A 13,529-nucleotide genomic window follows, 5' to 3' on the forward strand; every position below is an offset into this window, starting at 1 on the left:
TTTTTTTAAATGTAATTTTATTTAATTTCGCCACATAAAAAGTGTCAAGAGGTCAGAATAAAATTAAGATGTTAATTTTTTTACACAGATACCATTTGTTTTTCAGAAAATTTTATTCTTTCCAGGGTGAGGAGATGACATTTTCACTTCGAACACTTTTCAACGAAATTGATGCTAAAACAAAATTACAGTTCCTGGTTTCCGATTGTTGAAAAGATGGTCTTGTTCTTTTGGGTTTTTCATAAAAAATATACATAAATGTAAAATATATAAATGTTAATACTAGTGACTAGTAAATTAGAAACAAAAAGAAGTGCGACTTTAACAAAAGTCAAAAGCTACAGTAAAAATGTTAAGTTACTTATAAACAATAATTATTATTTTTAATAATAAAAAATTGAAAAAAAAAAAGAAAATACAAAAGTTGACATAATCCTGAAACGGAATAAAAAGAAACAAAATACGTAATTAATTATTTTGTTTTGAATTTGGAAATAATTTTTGTCTGCTTACCTTTGTGGGTGGCACCAAAAAAAGGAAAGACACCGCCAAAAAGCTGCTTCTGATGCTGTTGATGATATGCGGTTACATGACGTCAACTGGAAAAATGCAATAAAAATACAATTTAATTAATATGTTTTTTTTTCTGCATAAATATTTATTATTATATATTCTTGTTGCTGTTAAAATTATTGCTGTTTATTTGTTTTAGATATATGTATGTTATTTGAAGAACATAATTTTTCTTGGCAGTGCTCCTTGTTTTATATATTTGTTTATGCCTGTTTTCTTTAAAATTAGTCAACTTCTTGGCCGGCGCTATTTGTTTATTTTGGCCTTTCCTTTCTTATTGTTCTTATTTTTTTGTTAAAAATACAATCCAGCAATAAATTGTTAATATTTCATTGTGAAACATCACAACAACAAACCAATGAAAATAAAACTCGACACGTTTCAATTCTAGCGGATTATGAAAGCCCTGGGAGAAAAATGACAGAGCGAGTGCGATGGCATATTAAATTTAAAAAATTCTGAACGTTTCTATAAAAACACTGTGCTGAAATGTTTTGAAATTTGTATAGCTATGAAGTGAATTGGTATTTTCAACAGCAGATAATCTCGAAAAAAGGTGTTGAAAAATTAAACTATTCTTTAGAGAGAAAAATCTCATTACAGGGACATTAAAGTAAAAAAGAGTAAAAAATGCAAGGAATTCAGTAGCCTCACCGCAACATCTCAAACGATCTTTGATTTTGTAAAAAAGTTGAATTATTCATTTTCGATTCGGAAGTCAAACATTTGATCTGCTTATATATTTGGCTAAAAACAAATATAAAAATCTAAAATCGTTATTAATCGATTTGTGTGCTTTCGAATTTTTAAACTTAAAATTGAGTTTCAAAATTGATCAATAAAAAGGGTGGCCTAACTTGAATGAAATTTTTAAATTTAAAATTAGGCAGAATGAGTTTATGCGTGGAACAAGACATCGAGCAGATGGACGCCTCGGCTTTGCAGGCACACTTTTGAATTTGAAAAAATGTTATAAGAGAGTAATGGAATAACTAACTGACTAAGAATCAACGTCCAGACGAAAAAGCTGAAACTAGAATCTTGAAATTTTGCATGAGGGTCAGTCTTGGTGCATAGGCGTGAGCTAAGGCATTTGGAAATTCGTACAAAGTGGGTTCAAAAGTACTAAAATGTGCTAAATATTTAATAATTTGTATTGGACAAACGGAATGAGCTATAAATTTGGAATGAGATTCACTGATAAAGTGAGGGATAAAGGTACTACAGGGTTTTTTTAAATTCGAACTTTTACGAAAAGTTTAAAATGGTACTAAACTTCTGAAATGGTACCATTTAGTATTATGTGAACGGTAAGGACTTAAAACTGGAAAACTGGACGAGGATCAGACTTGGTGCGTAGGCGTGTGATAAGGCTGGCTTTTGAGAAATCCGTACTAAAAGGGTACGAAAAGTACCAAAAGTTAAATACTTTGAATGAGACAAACGGAATGACCTAGGACTTTGGTTTTACCACATGGTTTTTGGAAATTCGAACTCTAAGGTCATGAAAAGATCTAAAATTGTACTAATCTTCTGAAATTGTACCATTTGTGAACAGAAACGTCTTACAACTTGAAATTTCCTTTGAGAATTTTGGTTTGAAAGTAAGTTTGATACGTGAAGATGATTTTGGAAATGCATTCTGAGTGTGCGAACTGTACTACATGCTACTAAATTAGGAAAAGTTTGGTTTAGGGTGAACCGATTAAGAAGAAATGTTGAAATGTTGTATTGGGGTTCCAATTGGTGGTAGGTTTGTGATAAAGTGGTACTTTTGAAAATATGTTCGACAAGTGCACGAAAATTCCTAAACAGTAATATATTTGGTACAATTAGGTACTTGGTGAACAGATAGTGCCTGAAATCTGAAATTTTGTCGTAGGGCCGCTGTTCATATGTAGCCGGGATATATGGTGGTGGCTTCGGGAATATGTACTCTAATTGTACGTACTAAATTGTACTATAATTGATATTGGGTGAAGCGATAGAGATACAATTCTAAAATTTGATTTTGGTATCAGTGCTTGAGATTTGACGTTGCTTTGAAAATGCGTCCTAAATTTGTACGAATGGTACTTAATGGCCCTAAATTTGGTTTGGGTAGAGGGATAGGCCTGGAATCCTTGATATGCTCAAATTTGATATTAAAGTCAGTTTCTGTTTGTATCTGGAATTGAAAATGGAAGTGGTTTCCCAAATGGGTATTGTACGAAAAGTACTAAACAGTACTCATTTGGGTATTGGGTGAAGGGTAGAGATAAAAACTTGGAATTTGATATTTAGATTACTGATGGTATCTGTGTTTGAGATTTGAAGATGGTTTGGAAATGCGTCCCATATTTGTACGAAAAGTACTAAATGGTACTCAATTTGGTATCAGGTGAAGGGATAGGTCTTGAATCTTCAAATTTGATATTGAGGTCTCTGTTGGTGTCTGGAATTGAGAAATGGAAGTGAGTTTGTAAATATGTACTTTAATTGGACGGAAATGTACTAATTTGGGATTTTTTTTTTTTTTTTTTTTTTTGGGGGGGGGGGGGGGGGTGTTGTGGTGTTAATTTATTTAATTTATTTAGATTACTGATGGTGTCTGTCCTTGAGATTTGGTATTGAGGTTTCTGTTGGTATCTGGAATTTAGATATGAAAGTGTGTTTGGAAATAGCCTAAAATTTTGGTATTGGGTAAAAGAATAGAACTGAAATCTTGTAATTTGATACAGATACCACTGTTGAGATCTAGAAGGACAGGTGCAGATTATTTGGGATATTCGTACCAAAATATACAAAATTTCATATTTTTTGGTTATGGGATAGATCTGCAATACTGAAATGTGATATTGAGGTCACTGTTGGTTTCTAAAGTAAACATGTGGAGACTTTTAAATAGTTTTGACAGCAAAAGCCGATGTGGTCCATTGTACAATGTTTTTTAGTAATATTCTAATCGGTAAACTTAAAGAAGGAAGATTGTGAACACCTTTTGGTGTAAAAGATAAACATTTTCCTAATATTCTTTCCCAAAAGAGAAAAAACTTGAATAAAAAAAATATAAAACTTTGAAAATCTGAAAATTTAGTACAAGTTATGCAATTTATATTTTAAAATTATGTTATTCATTACATGGTAATGAGAAAATTAAGTTACTAAGTACGACAGCCGTAGTGTGTGGTTGTTCCGATTTGGGTAGAAACAATTAAAAAATCTGCTAAGCTCGGCGGGGTCGAACTTTTAATACCTTGGAAATTTTCAAAAAAAAATCCATTTAAAAATACCACCCAAACGGTAGGAACCGTTATATGTGGGCTATAAGAAGACGGAAGGACCTGCATAGACAATTTTCCGTCATAGGTTCTAGTTCCCATTACGAAATTTTAAACAATTTCGGTGAATAATGTCATCAAAATACCGAATTTCGGGAGGTATTGTAATATTGGACAGCTATACGAAAACATACGAACATACTGCAAATGCAATGGTAAAATGGTTAATCGTATTATCTACTTATGTTAGAATTTTTAAAAATCCCAATTTTAAATAAAACCATTACTGTAGCGCAGTGTAAGTTGCACATATACATATATATGTTTCAATATGTTTTTTCCCGGCAATCCGATGGATAAAATAACGAGCCAACGAAAATGATGGAAAAGTTGCGCACGTTTCACTCAAAAAAATTTCATATCAGCAGTTGACAAATTTTTTCTATATTTTTTTTCTCAACCCCAAAAAGATTGACGGGCAAACATAAATTCTCAATATATGTATGTATTGCTATTTAAAAAAAACATACATGTGTAGCTTGTGGTGGGGTTGCTGGGGATTGATGTCTATTGGCACGTATGCCTCAATAGGTAGAATGGGAGAAAAAACATACATGCATACATACATATGTACATATAAACGGATACGTATCCAACAATGTCATGAAAAAAAGAAAACATTTCGAAATGTCTGTTCCAAATAATAAAAAGCGAAACAGAAGGTTAATGTATACCATTTAGCGGCACCGCTCAATTTCAATACACTGCGGGTGGATTCAAGTGTTCTCTGGCTGGCCGCACAATTAGTTGATCTGGATAATTTGCTTTTCAGTAGTTTTTTTTTTCTTTTTTTTTTTTTTGTCTTAAGGAAAAGTCTTCTGCAAACTTTTTTTTTTTCAAATATTGCTTCAACACAAGACACAAATGTCTGGTGTATTACTTGAATACACATTCATTCATACAAACGCATGTAGTTTTGTGGGCCTGCCGGCACATTTAATAAACATTTGTTTTACGTCAAGCAAGAAAAATTATTTAAATAAATTTCATTCGGCCAGTAGCCAGTAATGTAGTTGAGTTGTTTTTTTCGGTTTTTGGCTAAAATTTAGTTCAAGGGGCCAAAATATCGTTTTAAATCATTCCATTTATAATTTTAAAATTCCATTGTAATTTAAATTGAATATTTCGTAATTTATTTTTAATGAATGGCCAATACTGAGTGCTTTATTTTATGTATGTACACTAGGGTGTTGTGAAAAAATGTTTATTACAAAATTCTTGATAATACAACGAGAACACATGGGCATTTTTTATTTAACTAGAGCGAGACGTTGTCCTGATTTAAACGAACACAGTTCTGCACGATAAGGAAAACTTGGAGCTGTGGTCTAAGAGCTGTGGTCTACTTTCCCGAAATCATGTAATTTTATTCTGGCGCCCAAGTACAAAATACAAAAATGGGTCCGGTGAACTGACTTGAAAGGATTCTAAATATCAGCAAGTTATAAGCCTCAGATGGTTTTCAATTTTACTTCGAATATTTCAAAGCACATAAAAAAGTACCGAACGACCTTTGGTCCTCTGGACCAGCTAGATAACTAGTCCTACGCTACACTGTGTTTCAGGGTATTATATCTTTGTGCATTTGTTTGTAGCATTCAAAGGACATGAAATAGACCCATAGTTCATTTTAATGATCTGCATATGTAGAATCACATTCCAAGTCGATTGATGCATGACCCTCTGTCTGTCCATGTATTATTTTAATCAAAGTAGAGGTCGCATTTATAGTCGGATTGAGATGAAATATTCCACAAACCATTCATTTGGGCCAAGACAAACCCCATTGAAATTATTAGAATAGAATATCTCCCATACAGGATGATATGAAAAAACTGCAACCAACTTCAGACTGCTGTCATTTCAAAGTCCGACAGCTGTTAAAATTATTCCAGTGACAGCTCATTATATTGTTTACAAGCGTACAAATGCATTTTGATGAGAATTGTCCTGAAAAAAAGTTATTCGTGATGGAATTCAAGCGTAATAGTGTGATTTATTTATATTTGGCTGGAAAACCACAAGTGGCTATCGTTAGAGCACTCCAGCATTTAAATGTGAATAAATCTTTTGTGTCTCGTACCATTAATTGTTTCCGTGATGCTGGTAGCGTAGCCCGACGTCAAGGAAGTGGACGGAAGAAAACAGCAACATCAACAGAAAAGTAAAGAAAGGACTTGATCGAAACCCGCGTCGCATTGGCCGAAAAATGGCTCGCGAGGTAAAGAAATTGAATGTCCAACAGAAAGAAAATAGACTCAAAAGAGCTAAAGAGTTGCTTCGCTTGGCCGAAAGTGGTGAACTGCTAAATTTGGTTTTCTCCGTCTCCGATGAGAAAATATTCATTGTCCAGCAGTTTGTAAACAAATAAAATTATCGTGTTTACCTGCCAAAGAGGTCAGCTGAAAATGTGCACCTTCGGTTGGCCACCAGAACTCAAGCGCCAGCCATAGTGATGATGTGAGCCGCCATAAAAGCTGATTGTCGCTCTCCACTCGTATTAATCGACCGTGGCATCAGAATAAATGCCGAACATTATCGCGAAAATATTCTGGAGGGTGTATTAAAGCCTTGGGCATGCAAACATTTTGGCCGCAGACCTTGGACATTCCAACAGTACTCAACACCATCGCACTCAGCAAGCGCCACCCAAGAATGGTTATAAAATGAGGTTCCTCGCTTCATTTCCAGCACACAATGGCCATCAAAATATCCGGATACCAATCCGTTGGACTATTGTGTCTGGAGTATTTTGGAAAGCAAGGTTGACACTAAGAAATACCAAAGTGTCCATCACCTCAAGCAAGCGCCTCGCTGGGAATGGGCCAAAATACCGCCGAGCAACATTCGGGCAGCGTGTGACGGTTTCATTGGTCGTTTGAAGGCCAAATTTCGAACAAATCTAAACTTATTCTAAAATGTTATGCTATTTCCGACATTTTCTGCTTTCATTCAATAAAAATTAAAAAAAAATGTAAAAATTATGGCGTTTGACTTTGTTGCAGTTTTTTTACTCACCCTGTATCTCACATAAAACCAATCAAACCTAAATCAGGAGCGATCATAGGAAATATTAACACATATTTTCTTGATTTCTACCCCACAAAAGTCGAACATTTTGAACAATAATTACTCTCCTCGATTGGGAAATCAAAGTCAGAATTTCCCAAAATTTCGGATAATGCTGATAAAACGGTCGGTCCATTCCTCCTCTAACCTAACTCTCTTAATCAATTTTCTTTAAATTCTTCACATTTCAATATTTTTATGTATATTGGACAAATGTAAAAATGAAATATGGAACTTTTCGTCCACTTTTTCTTGCATCTGCTCCACAAAATTTAAAAAGTGGAAATAGAGTCATTCTCACATGGTAGGTGGTAATATTTATATCAAACTTAGGTCAGGAGCGATCATAGAGAATATTGGTTTACTGTTTCTCGTGTATCAAAAGGTATTTATTTATTTATTATTATTATTATTATTTTTTTTTGAATAATAACAGGTTCAGTGCAGGTTCTGGAACAGAGCATCTACTCTAAAGTCATTTTGGTGAAATAATTTTGCAAGTTTAAGAAATTGTAATTTGTAAAGTACTTTTTAACGACACTATTTTTTACACATTCTGACGAATTTAACAGGTTTTTGTGTTTTGAAGAAGAATTGCCACATTTTTTTTTATATTTAAAATATAATAAACAACTTCACTCACCTTTTGTTATCCTTATTGAACTATGACGAAAAATAATATAAATTTATCCTTTTAGATACTAGCTGCTTAAAGTACTGCATCTTAATTTTGGAATTTCGATTTTCTTCTTAATAGAAAAGGCAACGGTTTTTAAGTACAAACGAGAATGATGGATGGATGGGGGTCTTCATGGTGATGAGGGGGCGATGATTAGCAACGGCGACGACGACGTAAATGCCATTAATCATAACAACACAACTCGACGACGCCAATGACAATTATGCGATGTAATCAGGATTCATGTTGGGTCTTGGGATTGAATTTAGAAAACGACTTCGTAGAGGACGTACATGATGGTCAACAAGAAAGCAAGGATGAGGAAGGTGGTCATCAAGTTGTGGGCCTCACTCATTTTGATTTTGTTGTTGGGTGGGTGATTCTGCAAAAAACAAAATGGAAATTATTTTTATTAAAATCACTTAATAGAATTTTTTTTTTATTCATTATCGAACTAAAAATAACGTATCGCTCATTTACTCAAAGTGTGCCACAACTCAAAAAATACGTATTTGAGTTAGCAATTTCAATTTTTTCTTCGAATACTATATCTTTCTATCAAATATTCATGTAGAACTCAAGGATTAAAGGTGGTGTTAATGGAACGGCATATCATAAAGGTATGTCAGAGGCACATTTAAATACTTCCGTCGTTTTTTCCTTTTAATTTGATAATAATATGCCATGCCCTGATGTCAAGCTGCTTATGTATCATCACTTTTAGATCTCTTTTACTTGGAGTTGGACATAAAGCAATAAAAGTAGATTTGAAGTATTTCAACCATGCTTGATCTTGCACAAAAATTTAGCACTGATATCTGGTGACCTCTTTAAAAATAATTGTCTCTGTAGTTATATTGTTTATTTATTTATTTTTATTTTATTTTATTTTTATTTTTTTTTTTTTTTTGTATAATAATCTTTTTAATTTGGAAAGTCAAATTTCAATCGACAACTAAAAATGCGTTTTTCTTGAAACTGAAATTTTGAGATGCGACACTCTTTGAGTATATTGGTTATACGTATTTTTTATTTTCAATTTTTAATTTAATTTTTTTAATAATTTGATTTAAATCGTAATTTTTAATTTCTTTTTTTAATTTAAAAATCATGTAATTTTTAAAAAAATCTATAATCTACAATTTTTATTTTTTTTTAATTTAAAAATAATATATTTTTTTAAAAATAATTTGTTTTTAAACATTATTGGTATTATAATATTTTTTAAAAAACTGTCTTATTTGTCTATTTTATTTTTGTATGAATTTCAGTTTTGAATTTGAATTTTTGAATTTTTAATAATTTTATTTTTTTATCAACGCACTTTTCACAAAAAAATATTTCTGGCTGGTTTGTTCGAAAAACCGTTCGAAGCGATTGACACGTTCAAACTGAATATTTGGGATTCGTTGGAAAATTCTTCTTCTGATGGCTGGCTGGCAGAATGGTTGGAAATACAATCAAATAAATTCCAAAATTACCAACACACCAACAACAACAACAGCAAATAAATTAAATAAAAAAAAGAAAATTCTGTGTTCACATTTTAATATTCTTGAAGAAAGCAGAGAGAACAAGTTATTAAAAAAAGCATCAACGATTGTTGATGTTGTTGTTTTTGTTGTTGCTGCTGCTGTTGTTGTTATTGTTATTTGTGGTCTGGTGTTTGTTATTGTACAAAAAATCCATACTGACAGCGAACTCCTCTTTGCATGTGTCGTAGTGATGTTCGATATTCGGTTATTTTATTTTTGTGGGAGGCCATTAAAAAGACTTTTTTTATTAGAGTGTCTATCAGGAGAAGAGCAGTAGAGAGTCTTCTATCTTTTGACTGTTCCATATCTAAAACACGTTAAAAAAGTATCGGTTTGACTTGTGTTTCGATTATTAAAACTTCCGAAGGTTCTTCAAAAAACTTCTTAAGGTTCCGAAGGAATGGGTCAATATCGTCCATTTCGCATCTGACTTAAGTCTGGTATAAATATTACAATATGACAGATTTTTACTCCTTTATATCAGATATGTGATAATATTTGTGAAATGTGCTATTTTGATATTTTGGACCGAAGTATTCCAATTGATCTAGTACTGATAAATATATTAGGATATGCACAATTTATAAAAAGTCCACATGTATTTCCAATTTTATGCTAATAATTCAGAATACATCAGATCTCAGCTTGAGAGAAAAATTCTCTGACTTGCTTCTGAGTTTATGAGAGATATAAGTATTGAAAATTGTGTCCCTTTGTTGGGGAGGCATCCGAAGGCGGGGGCCGATATCATCATAATCACGCCAGATCTACCGTTAGTACAAATATTGGAACGGTGAATTTTGAAAAAAATTGGATGCTTGTTTCGCAAATGATAAGCGTTTTGTTAAGAGTGGGCTGATATATCCCAACTTCACAGTATATTTTGTATTTTTAAAAATATTGGAATGAGTAAAAATTTGAAGAAAATCGGATGTTTGTTTTGCATTTTATGAGAGTTATAATTATTCGAAATTTTTGCCCGTCGTTGTGGAGGTACTTGAAGTAGTAGGACGATATATTCAATCTTTACACCAGATATATTGACGAAAAAAATACTTAGATGTGCCGAGTTTTAAAGGAGTCAGATACCCACTTCGCGTTTTATAAGCTTAGTGATTATACAAAATCTTGTGGTACAAGAATGAGTGGTCTGTTCTTCATACCAGATCTTATGCTGGTAGAAATATTGAGCATAATTGCATAATTTGAAGACAATCGGACTCTTATTTCACATTTTATAAGAATTATAATGATTCAAAATATTGACCCTTTGTGGGGGGAGGTACTTGACAGAGAGGGCCTATATTGTGAATTTTCGCACATGGCCTGTGCAAAAGTTTGAACCAAATTTAATGACCCTTTCTTGTCCTATAAGTTAAATTATTTTCTATGAAAATTTTGTGGGGGAGGTACCAGAAGAAGTGCACCTATAATGCCCATCTCCGAACTCTATCTAAGTCTAATAATAATATTACGATGTACCAAGTTTGAACAAAATCGGATACTTCCTTCGCGAGTTATCGTGAGAGCCAGCCGAACAGACAGTCGGACGGACGGCTACCCTTAGACCTACTCCAAATGTCCTGTAACGGATTTGGTCCAAAGAGACCTAGGGTCCAAAGAAGTTTTTTCGATTAGGCATGTGTTGGCCTCTGAAATTATATCTACCCTCTATAGCCATATGGCTGAGGGTATAAAAAGGGTTGTGAAAACCGGCTACGTTTAGAAGACCTGTTGAGGTTATTCAGGCTTTGAAACCACGACGATGCTTGAGAAGGCCTGTAGAAAGCCTGCTAAATACGGATTTTTAAATAATATGTTATCTTTCTGAAGAATGCTTTAAATTATTTTTTAAACGACCTATCGAGGATCGTTCTTGCATAGAGAATCTGTTGACGGTCTTCTAACCATGGAAGACCAATTTGTAGGCCTTCTATCTATTGAAAACCTCTAGAACTATTTTTTGAAAACCTCCACCCATAGATAACATATGTATTGTCTTCTATACATAGAAGACATGTTGAAGGTCTCTATCCATGGAACCTAATTTATCCATGAAAGACCTGTTGAAGCTCTTCTATCCATAGAAGGATTTTTAAGGACCTATTCTAGGTATTCTATCAATATAATACCCATTGAAGAGGTTCTATTCATAGAAAATTGAAATAGAAACTATAGAATATGTCTTACATATTTTTATAAAAGAGATTTTCTTTCTAAATTAATTAACCGACTAACCTCTCGATACCCATCACTAAATTTTTCCTTGCTTCAATTGCCTATTTTTCTAGTGTATTTAATTCCATGCGTATTGTTCGTCGCTCGCTCTGTCGGTCATCTTTGTATATTTTTCTTTTCGTTGTCTAGGTGGAGCACATCAGTGGTCTTTTTTGTTGTTGTTCTTCATTCGTTACGAATTATTTTTTTCCAAATAAAAAAATACCATAATAATTTTGTTGTTCTGTAGTCGACATATATTATTCTACATATACATATACCTACATATATACACCGAAAACATACATATGTAGAAGAAATGCAATATTTTTTCCAAAGCTATGAATCAAATGAACTTTTTTCATTCTTTCGTTCGTTCGAAAAGGTATCGAGGCATTCTATATTTGTTTAATCTCTCGCTCCCTCGGAAAAAGGGGGCAAAAACAAATTAAATATAGCTTACTAAATCTAAAATTATGTGGATGACTCTTTAAGGAATAGCTGTCACGTACATTTATATGTATTTCCTAGAGGTATGGCACTCGTCAAAGAAAAATTTTTCAAAACGGATATTTCTTCGAATGAAATATATTTCAAACTTAAAAATAACATCCACAAAAAATAGCGGGAAACAATTGAAACTGTTTTTTTATTCCACAAATTAATTCTTCACAATTAGTTTTCGGCAATTAAGCTATTCAAATGATTTATTTGGTAATTTGTAGTTGAGTAAACATAATGTTGGATACTTAAATTGTTATGGCGGGCAACATTTTAGTTTTCAATGAAATATCCATTTGTTTTATGGAATTTTCGTGTAGTTTTTTAATGTAGTTAACTTTATATATTTAAAATTTAATGCCAAAAACTGACAAGTTGACATTTCTACCATATCTAGCGAAATATCATTATTTGAAAAAAGAGTACAGTTTTTTTTTTTACTAAATAATGCGTCGCTGTTGCCTACATATGTGTGTATATATTGGTTAATAGCTTATTTCAATATGAAAAGGAACTATAATTTTGGCAGAAATGAAAATAAACAGAAGCATCAATTATTTTGGAGATACGTGAGAAAGAGGAAATTCTAATTATTTTCCGTTTGAAAAATATAAACAATTTTCTGAAATATTTATGGAAATAAATTATAAAAATGTTGAAAAGATTATAAAAAATATAACATATATTTATTTATTATTTTTGAAAAATCCAAATCATTAAAATGACAGCAACAAAAAGGAATATCAATCATATGAAACACATCAATCTCTTGAAAAAAATAAATATTTCAAGGCTATATAATTTAGTCCCTTCCACAATTTTCTGAAACTATTACTCGAATAGTAAGATCAAATATGTCTTCCAAATTAATCCACTGAATGGCTTTTTTAATTTCTGTGGTGTCACACTTAAATATTAATATGTATAAGGGGAATTATTAAAAATAATAAAGGCTATTTTTTTTTAGTTATTATCTCTTTGGCAACTCTGGTTTAAACAGCTCACGCACGTAGCGCATTTTGTTTCACTGTCAAACATCTTTGGTACGATCTTTTATTATTTGATCTTTGAACTGGTCTTTATTGTTGGTGTGTTAAAGCTTATGTCTATACAGACGAGCCCGCCTCAATTGACGCATTGGCAGGCAATATGGAAGCATTTATTCGTAATATACCGGCCGAAATGTTGGAGAGAGTGTGGGAAATATGACTAAGTGATGGACCATTCGAGGTGCAGTCGCGGCCAACATTAGCATGAAATAAACTTCAAACATTAAATTGTATGGCCGGCACTATCAATTCCAATACATCTTTTATGCAATAAAAAAAACGATTCCTAAAAAAATTCAGATGCTCATATGTTAAAAAAAAAACTAAAATACGAAAATTATTTAAATAATCAAAAAATTCAGCTAAATCATAAAAAATTTTTTAAATGGAATATACCTCTATATTAGTGTTATATGAAATAGTGGTCCGATATGATCCATATTTTGTACCAAGGATCTCTACCACTTTTCAAACATGTACATACATGTCGCTCTCGAACCCTGGAAAAAAGGATGATAGGACCTCAGTCACTTTTAACGACGTAACGGTGACTGATCCGAAGAGGTGCGCGGAATATTTTAACCGA

General features: G+C 32.4%; 1 long non-coding RNA gene across 1 annotated transcript; it reads right to left on the bottom strand.

Annotated features, from left to right (window-relative positions):
• On the bottom strand, positions 1 to 9,115 carry LOC131801993 (uncharacterized). The gene is made up of 4 exons (XR_009341997.1): positions 8,966 to 9,115; positions 7,606 to 8,023; positions 514 to 599; positions 1 to 435 (listed from the first exon to the last, which is right to left on the bottom strand). It is a non-coding gene; the product is annotated as an uncharacterized LOC131801993 (long non-coding RNA).
• Between the last annotated feature and the right edge of the window lie 4,414 nt (positions 9,116 to 13,529).

The sequence above is a fragment of the Musca domestica genome, unplaced genomic scaffold (assembly GCF_030504385.1).
Source record: "Musca domestica strain aabys unplaced genomic scaffold, Musca_domestica.polishedcontigs.V.1.1 19, whole genome shotgun sequence".
Taxonomy (NCBI): Eukaryota; Metazoa; Arthropoda; class Insecta; order Diptera; family Muscidae; genus Musca; species Musca domestica.